Source organism: Protopterus annectens, chromosome 9.part0, assembly GCF_019279795.1.
Source record: "Protopterus annectens isolate FY-2018-M chromosome 9.part0, PAN1.0, whole genome shotgun sequence".
NCBI classification, from domain to species: domain Eukaryota; kingdom Metazoa; phylum Chordata; order Ceratodontiformes; family Protopteridae; genus Protopterus; species Protopterus annectens.
Window position 1 is genome coordinate 1,874,943,128 of NC_056743.1, and position 17,532 is coordinate 1,874,960,659.

At 42.4% G+C, this 17,532-nt stretch overlaps 1 long non-coding RNA gene across 1 annotated transcript in view; it reads left to right on the forward strand.

The window, feature by feature from the left end:
• LOC122812300 overlaps window positions 1–17,532 on the forward strand; it is a 518,343-nt gene that overhangs the window by 371,580 nt on the left and 129,231 nt on the right. The gene's annotated exons all lie outside the window — the stretch shown is intronic.

The following is a 17,532-nucleotide window of genomic DNA, read 5'->3' on the forward strand; positions in this document are numbered from 1 at the left end:
AAAAAAAAAGACAAACCATGTTATGAAAACAGTTAGAGATTTTCAGGGTATGTTACTTTACTCAACCTCACAGCCCCGCAACTGAATCAATACAACTCTGAGGTCACACAGCTTCTTTATCTGAACCTGTGAGATATAAAAGTTCTACTATGTTAGTAGGTATGCAGGGGCAAACAGCTCCTACAAACATATCATTTGGGTTACCATTCATAACAGCAAGTGTTCAAAAGGGAGGAGATTCTAGCCCCAAATTCTATTGCTTACCCCATCTCCATACTAACCAACAGGTCTATGCAAGAATCTATTGTCTCAGGCATTTGGAAGAAGTTCTGTACCATACCCATACACAGAGGAGGTTTCTCCACTGACCCTTCCAACATCAGACCAAAAGCTATTCTGTCTCCCCTATCTGAAATGCTGGAGAAGTGTATACACAAACAACTAATAGAATATCTCCTGCAACAAAATCTTCTAACTCCCTCCCAACAGAGTTTTTGCCTCAACCACTGCACAGGTATTGCTCTACTATCTTTCACTCAGACCATCGCCAGAACTCATGATGACAACAGACTTGCATCTTGCATATTCCTTGACCTCTCTAAGTCCTTTGACACTATATCTCACAACAAACTCCTAGCTGAACTTTCTGACCTCAACTTCTCCAACTCAACTATCTCCTGGTTCTCTAGCTATCTCTCCAACAGGCTTCAATCAGTCAGATGACATATTGATCTCTCCCCCTTCCTCCCAGTCCTTACTGGAGTCCCACAAGGCTACATCTTTGGCCTTTACTATTTAACATCTTTACAACGAGCTCTACACATCTATTCCCCACTCCTCTCTAATACACTATGCTGACTTGACTATCATCTCCGCCTCTGACCACCTCTCTCAATTTCTCACTGTCACCCAAGAATCTTTCCATCCACTGAAAGATGACCAACTAGTAACCAGCTTTTACTGAATCCAAAAAAAGCTCTTCTTATTCCTGCCTAACCCCTATTTCATGCTACGACTACGACTACCTTCACCATCATTTCCCTCAGTAACACAACCATTAAAGCAGAAACGCACACAAAACTACCAGGTGCTATTATAGATGACCAACTAAAATTCGATGTCCATATACAAGTGATCCAAAAAAAAATAAAAAATCAGAAACCGGGGTTACTTTATGGAAACATCTGCCCCTCACCACAACAATGAAGAAATCCTTCATGCCAATCTCAAACTAAACCCAAACAAAACAATCAATATCATAGGATACTATTTCCCACCAAGGCAAAATATTACACCCGTAGAAAATCTCCTGAGCTGGGCTACTCTATATCTACCCCAAGAAACCATTATTCTCAGTGACTCTAACATCAACCGGCTATCCTCTAATAACAATCTCCCAACTATTCACCTTAATCTCCATGGGTTCACTCAACTCATTCAATCCCCTACCCGAATCAACAAAAACCCTAACAATCATACCATACATGACTGGATCCTAGTCAACAAAGCCCCTCACTCTTACCTAGCAGGCTGCTTACCTGACAGCCTTAGTGACCACTCCCCCACTTTCCTAATTCGTTACCACACAAACAGTCTGAAGCCCATTATTCACAGGCAAATATGGAACAAGTCCAACTTCAATCCCAATTCCTCCATCTCCTCCCTGTAAAAAATTAATTGGTCACCACTAAAATACCTCAACCTAGATGAGGCTGTCCACTTCATCAACAGTACCTTCCTCTCCATCCTAAACACCCATGCTCTTGTAAGAAATGCCAGAATCAGATCCAGGCATGCCCCATGGTTACAAAAGACCACCAGAACCCTAATGAAATCCAGAGATAAGGACTGGGAGCACTGGCGACTAACAAAAAATAACTCAGATAGGCAATCATTCCTTGAACTGCACAATAAAACCAAAAAGCATATAAAATTAGGCAAATCCCTCTACTATAAATCCACACTAAACTCTACCAACCACAACCCTAAGCAATTCTGGTCCACTATTAACACTGCCCTCCACCCAGGGAAGGTTGATACCCCCCAGCCGTCCATTCCCTCTCCTCCAGCAGTATTGCTGAACCCCTCAGCAAACACTTCACTGAAACTATAACATCTCTAAACAAACAATTCCCTACAACAGCCCCCCTAACTCCTAACCCTAAACCCCCCACTCCTCATTTCTTCTTCACCTCAGTACCTACCTCCAACATAAAAAGACTATTGTCAAAACTTAAACCCACCAAACTCACAGCTGACAACCTCCCCTCTGAATACTTGAAAATTGCAGTTGATACTATAGCCTACCCAATTTCAATTCTAATCAACTGTTTCATAACAGAAGGCTATGTTCCCTTGATATGGAAAATATCCCACATCATTCCACTCCACAAAGTCACTCCCTCAACTGACCTCTCCAGTTACCGCCCCATTGCTATCCTCTCCCCTCTCTCCAAGATACTTGAAAAATGTATCAACAACCAGGTCTCCAACTACCTCCTAGCTGATAATCTCCTCTTCAAAACCCAACATGGTTTCAGGTCATATCACAGCACTACCTCTACTCTGCTCTCCTTCACCAACACTATACTTCATCACAAAAACAATGGCCTCTTCTCTACTGCTGTATTTCTAGATCTCTCAAAGGCATTTGACATGGTATCTCATGAGCTACTACTCTCTACTCTCCCCAACCTCTCCTTCTCACAATCAGCCTGCAAGTGGTTCCACAGCTATCTACACGGATGACAGCAATCAGTAATCTGGTATGATAACCTATCACCTTGCCTCCCAGTTACTCTTGGAGTTCCCGAAGGGTCTATCCTTGGCCCTCTGCTATTCTCACTTTTCACTAACAACCTACATACTGCCACCACACAAGCATCTATTTTACAGTAAGCAGATGACTCTGCTCTCATCTGCTCTGCCCCCACTCTACCAGAACTACAACAAATCACACATAAATCATTATTTTCTGTAGAAAGCTGGCTAACCAATGCTCAGCTCCTACTCAACTGAAGTAAAACAAAACTTCTCCTGTTCCAACATTCCAAAGCCATCCAAAACACCCCCCACTTCAACATTCTTGTCAAAGACAATACCATCATCTCTCCATCAGAACACACAAAATTACTTGGTGTGGAAATAGACAACAAACTTAGATTTGACACCCACATATCTCTCACAATAAAAAAAGTTCACAAGAAACTTGATGCATTATATTGAAGCCGCCAATTCCTAACCAAGGCGGCTAGAATTTCCATAGCCAATTCCCAGCTAATCTCCACCCTACTCTATGCATCCCCCATAATTACTAACCTTAAACAGACAGACCTACACAAACTGGATACTTGTTACAACAAAATTGCTAAATCTGCCACTGGAACCTCCTACCGCAGCTATCATTGTATCTCTCTTAAAGAAGTAAACTGGCTAGAACTCCCACAACTCCTTCACTTTAATCAACTCACCCTCGCTCATAAACTTATTAACCATCCCTTAACATCCCTTCCCTTCAAACCCTTCTCCAACCCTATCCCTCCACTAGGCCCCTAAGATCAAGCAACAAAAATCAACTCACTGTTATCAAACCCAAAACTCAGCAGGAGAAGCCATATTTTCATGTACCATATCTAAACTTAGAAACAATCTTCCACCCTCTATATCTACTCTACCTTCCAGCAGCCTTTTCAAGACTGCACTCAAATTCCACTTAAATTTGCACTGGCTTTGTCCTTGTTCAAATCCAGACTAACACCCCCACCCTTACTCCCCCCACCTAGACTCTTAACCCAACTATACTACAGCCACTACTAACCACAGTCAGAAATAGCTAGTTGTCTTTACATACTTTGACAACTTTGTTACTAATATTATAAATGACAAGAACCTATCTTAACTTGCAACATTTACTGTTGATAATCAATATCTTGTTATTGTATTAAAGCCAACAACCTGTAATGTTGTTTACTACTGCTGCAACTTTGTATCTCTATTTATCATGTACATGATGTGGAGATTTTCTCCCTGGGCATCCGCTGAAAAAGGACCTGCATCAATCAGAATTTCCCGGTAAGCAAATGTAAATAAATAAATAAATAAACAGAAAATTCCTCTCTAAGAAATTTAAACTCCCTCTAGCACAAGCCTAATTTCTACCTAGCCTACTTTATGCTGCCCCAATCCTTACAACAAACTCACCGTATGTCCAAACTTGAGCTCACATGCCATAAGACTGCTAGATTTGGAGCAAACGTACCCTATTGCTCCTATCATTGCTTAGCTCTAAAAAACCTTCAGTGTCCAGAATTCCACCAAGAACTCCTGCTCCCCAACTTCACCTCACCCACACCATCCTTTACAAATCTGCCTCTTTTTTAACTCTCTCCTCTGTGATAACCTTTTACATTCCCAACCGCACACTTTGTAGCTCAGATCAACACCTCCTAGAAATCTATAACCCTCAATAAATATTAGCAAGCAGCTCTCTAGCCACTCAATTGCTAATTCTTGGAACAAACTGCCTCTGTACCTAAGAACTATATCTAATAATACTACAAAAAATCCTTAAAACTCTACCTGCTAAGCACTAGGACTTGCACTCGCCATGCCCAACATAAAATGCTCATCCCTCTATCCTTATCACTCACAGCTGCTACTAACTAGCTATCTTAAGTGAAGTTACTCATAATTTAGTCATAAAACTCTGTAACTACTCATTCTAGTGCTATTTCTTCATCCTTTCCAGCTGTACAAACCCAACTCTCTGGGAGGGACACTTAAGTTTCACAATAAATTATAGGTTCATAGGTTCATAGGTTCATACTAGGCTATCTGCCCGAGGGCATTTACAAGCCTAGCCCATAGTTTTGTGGCTTACGCCACCCCTTTAGTATAGGGAACTATACCCATTATTTTGCTGTGCCTCTGTCGAGCAGTGACACTGAGGTAATCCCTGGGGTATATCTGCGATCTCCCATCCATTGGTCAAGATTTCTCTTGAACAAGGCCAGCGAGGTGCTCTGCCTCACATATACCGGGATTTTGTTCCACAGCATAGGGAGTCTTTGGGTGATGAATCTATCTCTCCAGCACGTCCTATTAATAGCCGTGTCGAGGTTTAAGTCTCCTGCCCTTGTGGCTCTGACGGATCTAGATTTTTTGAGGTGAAGCATATTCATCAAATCTGGGTTTGACATGGCCTTGTATGTTAGGCAAAGGTCACCTCTGAGCAAGCGGTAGGCGACTGAATAGAGCTGGAGTTCTTTCAGTCGGGCAGCATAGGACAGATGTTTGAGACCCTTTATTCTTTTGGTGAGGAACTTTTGTGGCCTCTCCAGCTGCTGCAAGTGTCGGGTCAGATACATTCCGAATGCGGCATTGTACTCAATCATTGGTCTGATGAGTGATGAGTAAAGGGAGACTATGACCTCCCTTGATCTAGATGAGAATCCCTTCATGATAAGGTGGGCAATGTAGAAGGTCTTCCTAACTACTTTAGCTACATGGGTGTCGAATGACAGACTACTATCAACCTGGGTCCCCAGGTCCCTGATAACTTCTTCTGTGCTCAGTGGATTGCCACCTAGTTGGTAGCTAGGGGTAACCTTGTTTTTCCCGAAGGGTATGACTATGCATTTTGTGGCATTTAACTTTAGGCCATGGCTCTGGCACCAGTTATCCATTTCTGTGAGACCCTTCTGAAGGATATCTGTGTCAGATGTGTTTTCTACTATGGCGCCCAGTTTGCAGTCATCTGCAAACTTTGTCAGCCATAACCCTCCTGTGTTTGCTTGTACTTCGGAAAAGTAGATGCCAAACAAGAGTGGGCCAGGACTGAGCCCTGTGGTACACCACTTGTGACAGGCTTTGAGTCTGACATGGCGCCAGCAACTCTGACCCTGTGGGTCCTGTCACTCAGCCAGTTTGCAACCCATCTTGTGATGTATGGGTTAACATTTAAGCTGATGAGTTTTCAATGATACCGAGTGGGGTATTGTATCGAAGGACTGCCAGATCAAGGTAGGCTGTATGGACTGCCTTTCCCTCATCAATGGCTTTGGTGACTGTTTGAAAAAGTCAACCAAGTTTAGAAGGCATGATCTGCCTTTGACAAAGCCAAACTGGGATGGATCCAAAGTCTGCAAATTCCCTATGTCTTTATTTATGAGGTCCATTATGATCCTCTCCATGGCTTTGCAGATAAGGCTTGTCAAGCTAATGGGCGGTAATTTCCAGGGTCGGTGGAGGCACCGCCTTTGTGAAGTGGGACCACAGTTGCAGTGCGCCACTCCTTGGGTACGTATCCAGAGGTAAGACTATGATTAAACAGCTGTCCTAGCTGTGGGTTTAATTCCTCGTTGAGTTCGTGGAGCACACAGCCGGGGACACCATCAGGTCCCATGGATGCTGTGTTTTTTGCTTTGGAGAGAGCAGTTCTCACTTGGGCATTGGAGATGTTTGGGGGGCTGCAATCGCTTGGTATAGATATCTCTCCTTTTGGGGGGGAGGGGAGGGAGAAGTTTGCACTGAACCTGTCAGCCAGTATGTTGGCAATGTCTGTAGGATCAGTAATCTTCACATTATTTTGAACTAGTTCTGAAGTGTGATACTGAAACTCTCTGTAAATATTAAGTGAACAGTAATAGTTTAAAGTTCTTAACTCAAGGTCATATCACACGGTTTCCTATCAGTAATGCATATGTGTATTATTAGTTCTCCTCTTCAAAACCGACTGTAACTCACTGCATAACTGATGATTATGTCAGTTTTTGTAATACTTGAATCAGTGTACTAATAGTACTGGAGATTTTCTCCCTGGCTCTTTGCTGAAAAAGGGCTTCTGCCTAGTCAGACTAACCCAGTAAACAAATATCTAAATAAATAAAATAAATATATATATTTTTACCTTTTCAGCTTAAGAGATGAAAATTGCTTAATGCTGGCTGCTCTGTGTGCTTATTGAGGTATAGTGGGACTGGGAATTCACCCTTTTATCACTTGTGCAATATTAGAGTGATATATATAATTAATAGGTTATGGGCAGTACAGGGGGGCTTACCCCCAACATAAAGTAATGTTTTTTGCTTTGCTTTTTCAATATTTTGTGCTTTGAGCTTTCTAGATCAATGTACCATAACATATTGCCTTTCATTACAGATGAACAGGGGTATAATTTGCCAGGTGAGACTTCAGAGCTAAATAAACTTGCAAAATGCATTAGGTTTACATATTGTATCAGGATGTCTTGCAAAATATGAACACTGTTTAGCACTTGCACTATTCACAACCTTTTGTTTGGTATGAGTTGCCATTTAAAGTGCCTTTCAGTGTAATAAACATAATTTTCTGTGCCACATCATTTCTTCTGTCCTTGCAAAATGCACGATTGGTGAACATTCAGATTTCTACGGGAATGCTTTCAGCACTTCTCCTGCAATAAATCACTCCCTATAATTTATGCCTGTGCAAAATCTGCAAAACTGAGCTTTGAGTTTTACATAATAGTTTATAAGCACTTTAACAGCCTAACAGCCCCATAAACAATTTGCAGATTATTTAACTGCAATCCTACCCCCACCACTTACCCTTTTCACCTATTCATCACATTTATAAAAGACCCTTTCTCTAACAATATCACTACAAAGACAACACTTTTGTTCTTAAGTTCAGAGGTTCATAGGTGTGTACTAGGCTAATGGCCCTGGAGCCTATATAGGCCTAGCCCATGAAGATTCCTTGACATCATGCCGCCCAAAGTTAATTCCCAGTGCCCCTGTTGAGCAAGGCCACTGAAGTGATCCCCGGGGTGAACTTCCTATTGCCCATGTAGCTGTGATTTACTTGTAATATTTTTTTAATGGTAGAGAAGTATTCAATATTTTGTGATTCACTCTTATTAGTCATTTAGTGTTTTGTGATTCTGTCTTTTTTCTTCTACCATTTGCAATTCTCTCTTTTGAGTTTTTTCACCTTTCATGACACAAGTATATATATATATATATATATATATATATATATATATATATATATATATATAGGAACACTTCACATAATCGAATTGCTGAAATCTCAAATTTCATATGGTCGAAACCATATGATCGAGATTTCAGTAAATCGAATATGTAAAGTGTTAAAAAATAAGACCTTACTTACATTAAAATGTTATGGGCACACAGAGGCAAGGATTCCTGTACGGTCTGTGTGCACGTAATGTTGTTATCTTTTTTGCGGTGTTGACAGGAAGTGGGAAATCTCCCTTTTTGCACTTCTGCATACAGCGCAAAATGGGAGATTTCCCTTTTCCCCACTGTAGCGCGATCTTGGAGTTGGTATATTTAAGTAGGGGGGGGTGGGGAGTGCAGGGGGGCTTCACCCCCCTGCAAAAGCGATGTTTGAGTTTTTTTGTTTTTAAGGTTTAAGTTCAGAAGTTCGAGTTTCCAAAACTTGATATTTTGGTCAGAGTATGTTTGGCTTTCGCCACCCATTTTAAATTTATTTGCTATGCCCTTTTTTGAGGTTAGTATACTGTGCCTCTGTCTAACAGTGACACAGAAGTGATACCCGGGGTAAACCTACGATCTCCCATCCACTCATCAAGATTCCTCTTGAAGAGAGTCACTGAGGGACTTTGCCTAACCTGGACTGGGATTTTATTCCAGAGTGAAGGGAGCTTCTGGGTTATGAATCTGTCCCTCAAGCATGTCCTATTTATTTCAGTGCTCAGGTTCAAGTCTCTTGAGCATGTAGCTCAATGGGATTTGGATTTTGTGAGGTGCAGCATGTCCTTAATTCCGGGTTGGACATGGCCTTATACGTCAGGCACAGGTCGCCACTGAGCAGGCGGTATGCCACTGAGTAGAGCTGACGTTTCTTTAACCAGGCAGCATATGGCATCTGTTTGAGCCCTTTGATCCTCTTGGTGAGGTACCTTTGGGGTCTTTCCAGTTGCTGCAGGTGTTTGGTAAGGTACATCCCAAAAGGGGCATTGTACTTGATTATGGGCCTGATGAGGGATGAGTAAAGAGGCACGATGACCTCCCCTAATCTAGATGTGAATCCCTTCATGATTAGGTGGGCTATATAAAATGTTTTTCTAACCACTTTGGCCACGTGGTTGTCAAATGAGAGATTGCTATCAACTTGGGTCCCCAGGTCCCTAATTACTTCTTCTGTATTTAATGGATTACCACCTATGTGGTAATTTGTGGGCACTTTGTTTTTGCCAAAGAGGATGACTATACACTTTTTGGTGTTTAGCTTGAGGCCATGGCTCTGGCACCAGTTGTCTGTTTCTATGAGGCCCTTTTGGAGGATGCTTGTGTCAGCTGGAGAGTCGATTATGGCGCCCAGTTTGCAGTCATCTGCGAACTTGGTCAGCCACAGTCCTTCCGTGTTGGCCTGTACCTCCGAGAAATATATGCCGAACAAGAGAGGTCACAGGACTGAGCCTTGTGGGGCGCCACTTGTAACTGGTTTGGAGTCTGACATGGCTCCAGCAATTCTAACCATGTGGGTTCTGTCCTTGAGCCAGTTTGCAACCCATCTAGTGACATATGGGTTTATATTTAAGCTGGTGAGCTTATCTATAATGCCCGAGTGGGGTATTGTATCGAAGGCTTTTGCGAGGTCCAGGTAGGCTGTGTGGACCACCTTCCCTTCGTCAATGGCCTTGGTGACTGTTTCAAAGAAGTCGACCAGGTTTAAGAGGCAGGATCTGCCCTTAACAAAGCTGAACTGGGTAGGATCCAGTGTCTGTAGGACCCAATATCTTTATTTATGAGGTCCATGATGATCCTTTCCATAGCTTTGCAGACCAAGCTAGTCAGGCTTATGGGGCGATAGTTTCCAGGGTCCGTTGAGGTACCACCTTTGTGGAGAGGGACCACTGTTGCTGTATGCCACTCTTTGGGTACATATCCTGTAGTAAGGCTGAGATTGAGCAGTAGTTTTATGTTTGGGTTTAGCTCTTCTTGGAGTTCATGTAGGACACAGCCCGGGACACCGTCTGGTCCCATTGATGCTGTGTTTTTTGCTTTGGAGAGTGCAGCTCTTACCTAAGCATCTGAGATTTCAGGGGGGCAGCACTCTGCTGGAATAGATATTTGCCCTTTTGGTGGGGAGGGGGGGGAGAAGTTTGCACTGAACCTGTCAGCTAGGTTGTTGGCAATGTCTGTGGGTTTGGTGTATTTTTTGTCATTTTGGACTAATTCTGAGCATATCTGGGAATTCCCACCCAGGTTCCTAACATAACTAAAGAAAGCCTTGTGATTATCCTTAGTGTCCTGTGCAATTTTTCTCTCGAAGCTGGCCTTAGACGATTTTATAAGTGCCCTTAGTTTTTTGCTAATACTGATCAGAGATGCCTTCCCTTTTTAGGATTTTGCTCTATCATGTAGTAGCTTCCTCCTTCTATTGTATAGTTTGTTTATGGCTGGGGTCCACCAGACAGGATGTCTGCCTTTGGAGGATTGGGTCTTGGTTTTATTTGGGATTGCATGATCCATGCATTCCTGAAGGTGTTCATAGAATACATTTATAAAGGATTCTGCGGTCTGGGCCGTATTTTCCAGAGGCCCGGGGGCTTTGAAGGATTCCACCTCGGTTTTGAGGAGTGTGAAATTTGCTTTAGAGAAGTTTTTCACTGTGGTTTTCTGGGCAGGGGATGGGATCGGGATGTGAATATCCAGTGAGATCAGTTTATGGTCTTATCTTACCAGTGAGGGATACACTTCTGGTCTGGAGAATAGAGTCCCCATGTTGGTGATGATCAGGTCCAGTATGTTTTCCCCACTTGTGGGAGTGGTAACAAGTTGTTCCATAGCATTTGAGTTTATGAATTCTAGGAACCTTTGGGCTAGGGTGTTGGAGCTAGAGTAATGCTCCCAGTCTGTTTGGGTAGTTGAAGTCGCCCAATATAATAGTGTTTGGAGAGACCTTCATATTTTCCAGTGTTTTCAGGAAGGCCGAGTGGGGTTCCTGGGTTTGGGAGGGTGGTCTGTAGCAGGCTATAAACTGGAAGGCAGTTTTACCTACTGTTAGTTGCACATGGATAGTCTCTGATGCTTCGTGCTTTGCCAGCAACCTGGAGGTGTGGGTATCTTTGATGAATATCAATACTCTCCCTCCTTTTGTGGTTCGGTCCAAGTTTTTGGGCTGAAAAGCATGGTATGAGGTATAACCTGGTAGTGCTGGGGTGCTCTTGGGAGCCCTGAACCAGGTTTCTGTTACTGCACAGATATCTATGTTCTCCATGCTAAGGAGAGTTTCGAGTGCGTACATCTTGAGGTTTAGACTTCTGGCATTGAGTAGCATTACTCTTAGTTTCTTATCCCTTGTGATACCTATGGAGGTGAGTTTGTCTTTTGAGCCTTGCCTAAAAAAGGCACTACGGGGGTAGCAAGAGCCTTTGCCAATATCTGAAAGCCCAGGGGTGACAGGTGCAAGCCGTCCCTAGCGAAGCATCGTGGCTTGTCGAGCATATCATCCCAGGCTGACAGGCATTGGATCCCCTTTGAATGACACCAATACTCAAGACAGTTGTTGAAATTGATCATCTTGTCTTCGTATTGTGGCATCATTCTTGGTGAGGGTAAGATGCTACTCAAAGTCAGGGTCATACCAGCCTGGGCTACATGCTCAGAGAGCTCCTCTATGTCTCTTTTCATGTAGTCCAGGGAGGTACGTCTCAGGTCATTCACACCAGCATGGACAATGACTGAGTCATATTTGTACTTGCCTTGGAGTGACCTGAATGCTTGTGTTATGTGGTGGATCCTAGCGCCCGACAGGCTGCTCACTGTGACCCTCTCTGAGTGGGACGTCAATGTGCCTGACGATAGAGTCACCTATTACAAGTGTATCAGGTGTGTTGTTTAGCCTTAAGGGCTGTGACTGTTCGGCACACTGGCTTTGTGAGATATGTGTTGCACGTGTTTTGTTTTGGGGTAGCAGTTGCTTGCGTGTTTGCTTTGGAGGTCTCTGCTGCTTAGGCAGATCTTTATTTAGAACCTCCGAGTATGTTTTTGTGTGATTATGTGTTTGGATTGCTGTCGTGGTAGGTCTATGTGAGACTGAAATTGTAGTGAGTGTGGTTTCCTTCTCCTCCTGACTGGTTATGCCAGTACTGAGTTGAGAGAGCTTAGCCTCCAGTTTGGCTATATGGTTGCATCTCTCACATGTGTTGGAATTTGTTGGGAGGAGGAGAAGGTTGTCTGTGTACATGAGGCAGTTGTAACATTGCCTCAAGATTCACAGATTCACCAGCTGGACCGGAGAGGAGATTGACAACTGACCTTTGGACATGCTAGAATAATATTGGGAATTCCTTTATAATTGAAAACAAGGGCAAATGGGGAGTGAGGGTGTAGTGCTTTTAATTTTTAGTGCTGACTTATATAATTGCTTTAGTGAGCAAGTGCCAGGTAACTTAAGTGCAATGTGTTACAGGTAACTTAAATGCAAAAACGACAAACAGTAACTTTCTTTCAAGTTAAACAAGGAAATAAGTACAGTAAGCAATGCAGATATCACTAGGAATCCACAGAAGCACTGAGAAGCCACGTTTTAGGTGGAATTAGCGTTCCAGGAAAATAACAAGCAAATAAACAACAAGCATACAAACAAAGCTAGATTCAGCAGGCCTGGATCTAGTCTATGCTACAGCAAACAAGGTGTACCAATTTCAGTAAGATACAGTTCAAATATTCAGGCACTATAAACCTTTAACCAGAAATTCCCAGCTCAGAAGGGCAGAGTCCAGCCTCTCCTCCCACAAGAGTGCAGACCACAAACCTTCTTAATGTAAAATAACTGGCCTGAAGCCCAAGTGCTTAAACCAGAACTAATATACTTTAAGAATAACAGACACTGGGCTCTCAATCAGCAGTTCCCAACTTATAAGGATGAAAGCTACCTGTCCTGCCACCACAGTGCATGCCACAAACCTTCATAATGTAAAAAAACTGGTCTGAAGCCCAAGTGCTTAATCCAAAAGACTTAGAATGATAGCTACACTATCTATCAAGTTACTACCAAGCAGTAATAAATACAATTGAATACTTTAAAGAATGCCTGGATTAGTGCTCAAGTTACACAAAGAAAGCTAGATCCCATTTTATAATATAACAATATATTCTAACTCCAGGGTTGCACTACAGTGGGGAACAGGGCATACACCTGCCAGTGCTGTTTTTTGGTCAAATAAGTTTTCGGTCATATGGGTTTTCGGTCAAATGAACTTTCGGTCATTTGGTCTCAGTCAAATGGGCTTCGGTCATATGAACTTTCGGTCATATGTAGTGAACCCATATATATATATATATAGAGAGAGAGAGAGAGAGAGAGAGAGAGAGAGAGAGAGAAAAAGAGACAAGTATAATTACACAATATTCTGAATTTATATATATTTATAGTATATATATAACTTTCGGTCATTTGGTCTCAGTCAAATGGGCTTCGGTCATATGAACTTTCGGTCATATGTAGTGAACCCATATATATATATATATATATATATATATATATATATATATAAAGAGAGAGAGAGAGACAAGTATAATTGCACAATATTCTGAATTTATATATATTTATAGTATATATATATATATATATATATATATACTTCATTATCTCGAAATACTGAAATCTTGAATTTCAGTATCTCAAGACTAAAATCTCAAAAGCCCAGTTGTGCGAACGTCCACATGACCGAATCTGGAAATGTTAAATCGGCGGTTGTGGTGGTGTGCTGTGTTAATGGATAGCTGGATGTTCAGGTAAGTGTTTATTTTTTTAAGGGTTTTGGGTAGGGATTTTAGTATGTGTGAGTGTGTTAGGAAGTTGTAGATGTAGGTTATTCCTGAAGCTGTTAACCTGTTCCGTATTTTCCTTTCCATTTCAATTCACAGCCTCTTCAGATTTACCAAATTTGCTGGCATTACAACTGTTTTAGCTGTACTCAGTTTCATCTTGAATCCTTCAGTTTTACATTCTATTCTACCATTATTTGTTAACGTTCTTGTTTAGAATCTAATCACAATGCCACATCATCTGCGGTATTAACAGCCATGGGGTGGGAGTCTGAACACTGTTTGCATTTGCGTCATTTGGTCCTTATACGTAGTCTGTTCTAATTCTACCAATGTTTCTGGGACCCTGAACCATCACATGACTGCCCAAATCAGCGTTCTTTTGGACCTTGTCATATACTTTCTCCAAGTGTAGGAATGATCAATTGGACTCTTTCTTCTTCTCTAGCTTCATCTCAACAATCTCTTTCACTACAAACACGAGGTCAGTTGTGCTGGATCGTGATCTGAATCTGAACTGATTATCTCCCATCCTACTTTCTACTGCTCTGTGTACTCATGTATTACACGAGGTCAGTTGTGCTGCATCCTGATCTGAATCTGAACTGATTATCTCCCATCCTACTTTCTACTGCTCTGTGTACTCATGTATTACACAAGGTCAGTTGTGCTGCATCCTGATTTGCCCGTGAACTGATTATCTCCCATCCTACTTTCTACTGCTCTGTGTACTCATGTATTACACAAGGTCAGTTGTGCTGCATCCTGATTTGCCCGTGAACTGATTATCTCCCATCCTACTTTCTACTGCTCTGTGTACTCATGTATTACACAAGGTCAGTTGTGCTGCATCCTGATCTGAATCTGAACTGATTATCTCCCATCCTACTTTCTACTGCTCTGTGTACTCATGTATTACACGAGGTCAGTTGTGCTGCATCCTGATCTGCACCTGACCTGATTATCTCCCATCTTACTTTCTACTGCTCTGTGTACTCATGTATTACACGAGGTCAGTTGTGCTGCATGCTGATCTGAATCTGAACTGATTATCTCCCATCCTACTTTCTACTGCTCTGTGTACTCATGTATTACACGAGGTCAGTTGTGCTGCACCCTGATCTGCACCTGAACTGATTTCTCCCATCTTACCTTCTACTGCTCTGTGTACTCATGTATTACACGAGGTCAGTTGTGCTGCATCCTGATCTGAATCTGAACTGATTATCTCCCATCCTACTTTCTACTGCTCTGTGTACTCATGTATTACACGAGGTCAGTTGTGCTGCATCCTGATCTGCACCTGAACTGATTATCTCCCATCTTACTTTCTACTGCTCTGTGTACTCATGTATTACACGAGGTCAGTTGTGCTGCATCCTGATCTGAATCTGAACTGATTATCTCCCATCTTACTTTCTACTACTATGTGTACTCATGTATTACACGAGGTCAGTTGTGCTGCATCCTGATCTGAATCTGAACTGATTATCTCCCATCCTACTTTCTACTGCTCTGTGCACTTATGTATTACATGAGGTCAGTTGTGCTGCATCCTGATCTGCACCTGGACTGATTTTCTCCCATCCTACTTTCTACTGCTCTGTGTACTCATGTATTACACGAGGTCAGTTGTGCTGCATCCTGATCTGCACCTGAACTGATTATCTCCCATCCTACTTTCTACTGCTCTGTGTACTCATGTATTACACGAGGTCAGTTGTGCTGCATCCTGATCTGAATCTGAACTGATTATCTCCCATCCTACTTTCTACTGCTTTGTTTACTCATGTATTACACGAGGTCAGTTGTGCTGCATCCTGATCTGAATCTGAACTGATTATCTCCCATCCTACTTTCTACTGCTCTGTGTATTCAGGTATTACACGAGGTCAGTTGTGCTGCATCCTGATCTGCACCAGAACTGATTATCTCCCATCCTACTTTCTACTGCTCTGTGTACTCATGTATTACACGAGGTCAGTTGTGCTGCATCCTGATCTGCACCTGAACTGATTATCTCCCATCTTACTTTCTACTGCTCTGTGTACTCATGTATTACACGAGGTCAGTTGTGCTGCATCCTGATCTGCACCTGAACTGATTATCTCCCATCTTACTTTCTACTGCTCTGTGTACTCATGTATTACACGAGGTCAGTTGTGCTGCATCCTGATCTGAATCTGAACTGATTATCTCCCATCCTACTTTCTACTGCTCTGTGTACTCATGTATTACACGAGGTCAGTTGTGCTGCATCCTGATCTGAATCTGAACTGATTATCTCCCATCCTACTTTCTACTGCTCTGTGTACTCATGTATTACACGAGGTCAGCTGTGCTGCATCCTGATCTGAATCTGAACTGATTATCTCCCATCCTACTTTCTACTGCTCTGTGTACTCATGTATTACACAAGGTCAGTTGTGCTGGATCGTGATCTGAATCTGAACTGATTATCTCCCATCCTACTTTGTACTGCTCTGTGTACTCATTTATCAATCACCCTCTCCAGAACTATCATGCAGTGTGACAGGAGTTTGATGCATCTATACTAACCACAGTCATAAATGCCTCCTTTGTCACCGGCACTAGTGTGCTTATTCTCCAGTCATATAGGATACAACTTTCTCTCCATACTGCTATAAGTACCCTCTGGAGCAATTTCTCCCATAACTCACCTAACATCTTGATCATATCTGCCTTGACCTTATCTAAGCCTGCTTCTTTCTCTGGCTTCATTTTCCTTAGTACAGGTCTGGCTTATTCTAGCATGTGTTTTCCTTTTCTTCTTTCACTGTAGGCTGTGTTTGGGACAGTATGGCTTCTGTGAAATTGTCTTCATTCAGAAGCCTTTGGAAGTACTCCTTCTATCTGCCTTAGATGTCCTCTGGTCTTGTGAGAGGATTGTTGCTGGCATCCTTTATGAAGGTTGTCTGATGACTATCTTCTGTTTTTGCCTTGCAACATGATAGAGGTTTTTTGGGCCATCAACTGAATCACTTTCCAGAAGCTGGTAGAGTGCCTTTAATACATCGCTCATTGGTATTGCAACTGCTGTCTTATCATCTTTGTTAGTCAGCCAGTATTCCTTCTTAGTCCACTCTGTCTTTCCTTATGTACCTTATTTCCATACGTGGCTGAGCTGCATCTCTGTTCTGTAGTCCTTACATGTGCTGTATTGAGGCGCTGCCATTCTTCTTCATCTCACCCTTTTCCTCTTCTTCCTGAGGTGCTAGAGCCTGATTATTTCTTAGACTCTTGTGTTTTCTCTCTAGTCAACTTCCAGGTCTTCAGCCTAATCTCTGCTGACCTTAGAGCCTTCTGTGTCCACTACTTGCTGCTGATTGTGACAGCCTGTATTTTTTTCTGTGGCCAACTGTTTCACTGGGGATGACTTTGCAATCGTTGATTCTATCTCACTGACCTTTACATACTACGACGTGGTCTACTTGAGTTGCATGTTGTCCATTGTTGTATGTGATTTTGTGACTCTCTGTCTTGCTGAACTATGTTTGGTCATCATAAGCCATTTTCCAGGCAGAAGTCTAGTATGGCCTCTCCTTCTGCAATCCTGTTGGCCCACCCATGTGGACCCATGGAGTCCTCATATCCTGTTCTGTCTGTCCCAGTATGAGAATTTATGTCCCCATCATCAAGTAGATCTAGCAACTGCTACCAGAATGCAGTATATCCCTAGCTATCACCATACCTCTCAACTGTC